This window comes from Amaranthus tricolor, chromosome 6, assembly GCF_026212465.1.
Source record: "Amaranthus tricolor cultivar Red isolate AtriRed21 chromosome 6, ASM2621246v1, whole genome shotgun sequence".
Lineage (NCBI taxonomy): Eukaryota > Viridiplantae > Streptophyta > Magnoliopsida > Caryophyllales > Amaranthaceae > Amaranthus > Amaranthus tricolor.
Window position 1 is genome coordinate 8,966,203 of NC_080052.1, and position 7,309 is coordinate 8,973,511.

Below are 7,309 nucleotides of genomic sequence, written 5' to 3' on the forward strand. Positions count from 1 at the left end.
CATCTAGTGATTTGCATGTCAATTTACCAAACATAAGAAACTATCAAACTTTACATACCAATTCCCCTCTATTCCCAGAATTTTTTTTTTTTCAGTTTCTCCTTGATAAAAAATGATCAAATTTAGCTTATTAAACAAATCTATTTTACAACCACCCTAAATTACATTACATACACCAAATTCTACAACCCAAATCAAGGGCAAAAACATAAATATGAAAAAAAACAAAATTTTATTACAAAACATATCATAAATTATGTGTTCTTTTTAGTCTCCCCATATGCAAAATCGATCTCAATTTCTATGAATATCAAGAAAAAGAACCCCACAAAACTTCAGCTTGAATAGTAGCAGCTTCAGCATCATTAAGAGATACTTCCTTAACTAATCTCAAAATTTCTTGCTTAAATCCTCTTTTTTCTCTTTGTCTTAATCCTTCTCCAACCTCTAACTGTACTGCAAATCTTGCTACACAGCTTGCAAATGGATGTCTTTCCAAATAACTCTTTCTACTCCATTGTTTTCCCCTGTTTTCCTCTGTTTCTTCTCTGTTTTCCTCTGTTTTCTCTTCTTTTACATCAATCAAGTCTCCTCCAAGCTCTGATCTTTGCAATTCCACCAATTTCTTCACTATATCCTCTTTGATCATGGCTTCAATTGCCTCTTTTCGACCGAAATATCCGATTTCCAGCACGCAATCAAACCCTAATACTTGAATTGTTAAATCATTTGAGTTTAAGAATCCAATTATAGTTGGGATTTCTTTGTTTGATTCAATTTCATCAACTAATGGACTTTTGATTGTTTTAATCAAAGAACATAGAATTTGCAATGAAGAACTTGAACCCATTGAAATTAAGGCTTTGATTGTTGGACCCATCAAAACTTGACCCACAAAAACATTTTTGTTAAATCTTATTAATCCTTCGATCACATAACCACATTCTTCTCTTAGCTTAATTGATCGAGTTGGGTTTATGAGAATCGTTTCTAACTCGGTGAAAATCCCAGCCTTCAGCACTAAATCCTGCAACTCGCGATTGAACCCTTGTGAAACTCGGCCTTGGAACTGAGTCAATAAGTTTACTAACTCGTCTTCCTCGTTCGAGTTAGGCGATTCTAACGCTAACCCGCGAATAGTTTTCACAAGAGACTCAATAAATTCACGATCAATCCATGCTTGAAGCTCTGACTCAATTGCTTCAGCAACTCGGGCGATTTGGTGAGTCGAAGCTCGCCTTCTAAGAAACGATCTTAAGCTATACCCACGAGTTTTCTGGAGATTATCAACTAGGGTTTTGAGGTATGATAGATGGTTAGAAAGTTGAGTGAGATTTGGGTCTGATAAGATTGTGTCTGATTCAGTTTCAAGCTCAAGAAGAGCTTTAATGGCGGACGAGTTTGACTCAGTGGGTTGTGGACTCGGGTTTGATTGTAAATCATGAGATGCTTGTTTTAATAGTTCTAAAACTCTCAAGACCTTTTGATTCTCTTCTCTTTCTATGTCTTCCATTATTATTATTAGGTTTATTAACTAATAATGGAGAAAAATTTTTGGAGTTGTAGAGAAAAGAAGATATAGGGAGAAATTTCTTGGTTTTGAAAAATGAGTTTATAAGTTCCTACCAACTAGTCAAACTTCAACCACATTTTAAAAACAAGAGAATGAGAAGAGAAAGAAAGGAAGGTGAGACGAATGATGGCTAGTGAATGATAAAAAGAAAAACATAAGTGGATCTAGATATACAATTTGCTTTCAATTAGAGGTATTCATTCGGGTGATCGGGTCGGTTTCGGACGGGTGTCATTCAGTTCGGTTGAATTTAGAATCAATTATTTTTCGGATACGTGTTACGATGGATCGCTCTCGGGTCGCGGTTAGTCACGGTTCAGTTGAAGATCAGTTATTCGAGCTATCGGGTTTGCATCGGTTCGGTATCGATTGAAGTTCTAGTCGAGTGTCAATTGGTCTCGGGTTGTCATCGGTTAATAATTGGTATGGTTTTATCGGGTTCAAATCGGGTCCGGGTATTTTTTTTTCAAGTAGAATTTGGCTACGAGTTACTAATTACTATCGATCGAGTCAATGTCACATTAAAATGCTAGTCATTTTTTAATTGGTGACAAGAGTCTCTTTACGTAAGGGAACTAGTTAAAATGCAAATCAATTAGTGATTATTACTTTATTACTTTTACTTATTTGACTGTAAATTAAAATTAAAATTCTATTAATCACTTTTATTAGATTAACTAATAAGATGATTGACTATGAGTTGATCATAGTTCTATGTTAAAAATTAGTTCAGGTTTACAACAGTTCGATTAAAAATTGATTCGGGTTAAGTCGGTTTTAGCCGGATCAAGTTCGGTTTCGAGCATGATTCGGTCGGATATGACTCGGTTCGATCACTGTTAGGTTCGGGTAATCTCGGTTATAAAAATCAGTCGCAGTTCAGGTTCAGTTTTTTCATTTTTTGTTGTCAATCGATTCGGGTGCAACTTCGGTTCAGATAATGTCGGTTCGATAAGCCTAAAAAAGAAATACATTTTTGGGCTAAATAACTTTCGATTTCGGGTCGAATTACATTTAAATAGGTCTATTTTCAATACATAGTAAAAAAATAAAGGAGATGTTCCATAAAATAGCTAATTTGGTTTTCAATATATAATAATGGTCAAACTATTTGAAAAAAATCAACTAGTTAAATCGCTTATAATCAGCTATTAGGTATTATTTATTCGTCATTAACCAAATACACAAAAAATTATCGTAAAAATAAATTTATTGAATTGTAAATATATAATTATAAAACTATTGACTTAATAGTTTAGGTGTCATTTTGTGATTGAATGATCAATAATTCAAATCTTAGAAGTAGTATATGTAGACCATGAAAATTATCTACATAAATAATTGATTTCAATACACTAATAGATTTTAAACACTTAAATGAAAACATTAAACACAACAATCTATTTAGGATATTGAAACGTTATTTCAAATAAAGTGCTAAAAAGTATCGTTACATTTTGAAAAAAAAAATTATTAATAATAAATAAATTTTTGCTTTATTTACTAAAAATAAAATCATATATTGCTTATTTTTAAATAAATTTATCTATTAGATATATTTGTTAAACATAAACTATCCTATCATTTATAACTAAATTTAAAGCTTCTCCATAAAGTCAAATAATTAGGAACAATAATTGGATTTATTTCAACATCGAAAAAAATAGTTTTATTAAAAAATTAATATAAAAAATCAATTGGAACTTATCATTTCCATTCTTAAAATTATGATTGAACTGTTCATTAGAGATATATAGTAATATTTTAAACTTAATATATTAACAAATAGTGAGATGTGAGATTATAAATATTAGAAAATCTAGACCAAAATTTATTTTTTATACTGAAAATGAACCAAATTGTACTAAAATAATTTTAAGATTGTTTTAAGATGTTTCTTTCAAAAAAAACAATTTTAAGATATGTTAAAAATAATAAGTATTTATTCTTGCAATTTAATTCAAAGTTTTGAAATGACTAATAATAAATCAAAACACAATTATATTTTTGTTGATTCGAGAAATTAAAACACAATATTAAAAGTTGTTTAATTAAATTTTCTCTATAGTGTTTACTTTTTTGAAATCTTTCGAATTTTTTTTTTAAATAATAATTAGTAAATATGATTTTTTTTTTTCATGTTAACAAGGTCAAAGGTTCTATGTAAAAGATCTTCAGTAATAATAATAACAAAAAACAATCAACACCTTTATAAATTTGTTACATTTCTATAAATTTATTATCTTATTCTCTAATTTAATTTGTATTTTCAGTAGATTTTACCCATGTTATGAGCTATGAGTTGGAAAGGGAGCAAACTTAACTCTAATTGTGACTTATGACTTCTAAAGTTGTACCATGGATTTGTCAAATTATTGATATTTGGATGATGAAGTAAAATAAAAAGCGTGGCAAAAGCGAACAAATTATTGTGTGGTTGTTGACGAACCTATAAATGGTTCAATGTGATGATTGATGTCGAGAAAGAATTTGGGGTTGGAGTTGGAGTTGGGACCCAATTAATTGGTGTGTACTTCGGATCCAAATGAATGATGGTCGACTCCATTTTTATAAGTTGTTTTAAATATTGTCTTTATTCCTCTACTTTTCCCCAGACGTACGGAACTCAGATGCTAAATCAAAGTTATTTTGTGGTTTATGGATTTATGGATCTTAGAAATACTCGATTCCGATGAAGAAAAAATAAGTTTGTGGATAATGTTAAAGAGAGGGTATGAATTATAGTCAAAAAAATAGGAGAAAAAATGTACGTATAATTGAGTAAATTGGATGTCATTATTATCATATTTATTGTATCCCCCATAGAAAGATGACAACCAATACTCATTAGAAAGATACGGTCAAAGAGTCCATTGACTCTAGAAAGATCCTTAGAAAAGTTGTTTTTTACAATTACTCGTAAATTTGCATGGCTGCATCTTACCTCATAAGCTTGACCCTAAACAATAATTAACAAATAAATCTAAAAACATATAAATGGAAGTAACAAACTAGCTAAAGAATAACAAAGAAAAGATCGATATATGAAAAATAAGGAACAAGAACAACAACATATAGGGTGAATCTATCAATAGTCTGATACACGAATAAGACGTTTTCATCTACCTTTATCCCTTGTCAGGTCCTTAGATAGATGTAACTCATGAAAATTCTTTTTTATCTGTTCCTCCCATAATCTCCTAGATCTTCTTCGATTTCTTTTACCCTTCACTATAATGCTTTTAATTTTTCTCACAGGGGCGTTATAAGCCTTTCTCTGCACATGTAAAACTATCTCAACATGATCTCACGCCTCTTTGCAGGAAAAGGGGCAACCCCTAACATCTCTATAAACTCATGGTTCCTGATTTCCATCATTGTGTGGCCGCATATCCACCTCAGTATATACATTTTTGTAACTTTTGACAAGCTAAAATGCAAAAGACTTTTAATTCATAAAGAAGAGAGTAATGTTTATCATATTAACAATGAGATAACTCCTTGTGTTCTCTAATGTTGTTTCCATTTAGAGTGTTACACGTTTAGTATGAATCAATAAAGTTGTTGGTAGATGTATAAAGATAAAATATATTAGTTAGAGATAAGTTAGATTCATCTTGATGTATAGACTTTTATTATACAATTTTTATAATTTTTTATGATACATATTAGAGATATTGAGGCTTAAAAATTATTTTGCACGTTGTAAAAATAGTAGATGGAAAGAACCAACGAGAGTGAAGCGAGTATTTTTTAGATAGGAAATACTTTGATCAAATTAAAAACTTACATCACTCAAAAAAATAAGGAGACTTTCGAAGAATCGGGAGTAATTTCATGGTAAAGAAGAATTCAACGTGTTGGAATGAGAAGGCCAAAACTATTATCAAGAAAAAGAAAAAAAATGATATCTTGCATTAGAAAAATGCAAGAATAAGGAAAACTTAGCCATGTATAAGGAAAACAAAGCCAAGATAGATGTAACAATTTGCAAGGTAAAATTAAAAGCTTTTAAAGACCTGTTTGACAAACTAAATTCTAAAGAAGGAGAAAAAGATAGAAGCATATATATATATAGGATGGAAAGTGGAGGGAAGCAAAAACTAATGATGTAGTAGTAGTAAAGTATATTAAGGATAAGGATAAGAACATTCTATTTCAGAACGAGAACATTAAGGATAAATAGAGGGAGTATTTGATGAGCTATTTATATTTTTTAATTATTTTTTTTCTTATTCATTAGATAAAACTTTTTAATTACTTTTACGCTTCAAACCAATTATATTTAATATATATAAATAAAAAATAAAATAACTAATTCAATGTAGTTTACCGGAACATAAATTAGACTTGTGCTAGGGTTAAGAATGATCACATTGTGAAACAGTTGTATTATTAATGAGATTTCATTAGTCGTTTTTAGCGCCTAATTTTTTTTATATATATTGGTTCATTACTAATTAAATTTTAATTAGTGATGGTAATAATTTGAAAATTTTCTATGATGATTAGAAATTTGTCAACTCGTAACGTAGTTATGAAGTGTAACAAGTAACGTAAACTTTGGAGGTAAAACTTAAAGTTGAGCAACTACCATAACATTTCGGGATAATTATAATACTTACCCGAAAACATTATTTACCCATGTTGAGAATAAATTAAATATTTCATACACATACAAGTGATTTTTAAACATGAAGTACAAGTTACATAACTTGTTACATGTACAACAATTTTTACCCAAACCTTAAACTATCTTAGATAAACCTTTCTTACACCATATTTGTCCAAATTTAGGATAGAAATCACCTCAAATCAGCAGCCCCTAGCTGCCATACTACCCCTCTTTTAGCCCCAAAACCCACTTACACACTCCACAAAACTCTCTACCCAAAGCCCCTTTTGTTCTTACCCAAAAACACCATCATAACAAGCATGCAAACATGATAAATCAAGACATATTTGTTGTCCAGATTTTCAGTTCCATCAACCTTCTTTCACTCTTAATTTTACTCCTAAATTCATCCATAAGCACAATAGAAGTTCAATCTTACAATTCCTAGCAAAAACACCTTCTTTTCTCATCAAATCTTTTTCAAAAACCATCTAAAACTTCTGAAAATTTATGTTTATAATTCAAATCTCCCATAAAAATAATCTTCATCTTAAGAGTTTTCCGTAGACACCAAACTTGAATAAATCCACCAAGTATAGAGTAAGTTATGTTCATTTCTTTATTCCACTAGTTTTTGTTAAAACTTGTTCTTGTAAAACATTTTTTTTACATGAATCTTTCTATAAACTAAGATCATTATAAAATGAGTATTTTATCTCTAAACTAAGAAAATCATCACTTATAAATCTATAAAAATCGACCATAATAGAAAGTAAGAAGATGTATTTCCACAAACATATAAATTTTGTTACTTAAAGGATTCAAGTAAAATTATGGGACTTAACTAAGTATGTTGCTCAACATAATAAGTATACTCCAAATATGTTAAATCATCACAAGTATTAGTCTAACAACTCTAACTAGGAAAAGTTAAGTGCATGTTAGAAATCCAAAATTATTATTGATGGATGAATGCAATATGTTTAGTTGAAGAGTTAGAGTTGAGACTTGAAGGGCAAGGACCCGAAGTTAGAACCACTTCTAAGTACGCGTAGGAGCTTACGTGGGAGCTTACGGAATAATTATATAGGCTTGGAGTCGAGGTATGTCACATGGAGTGA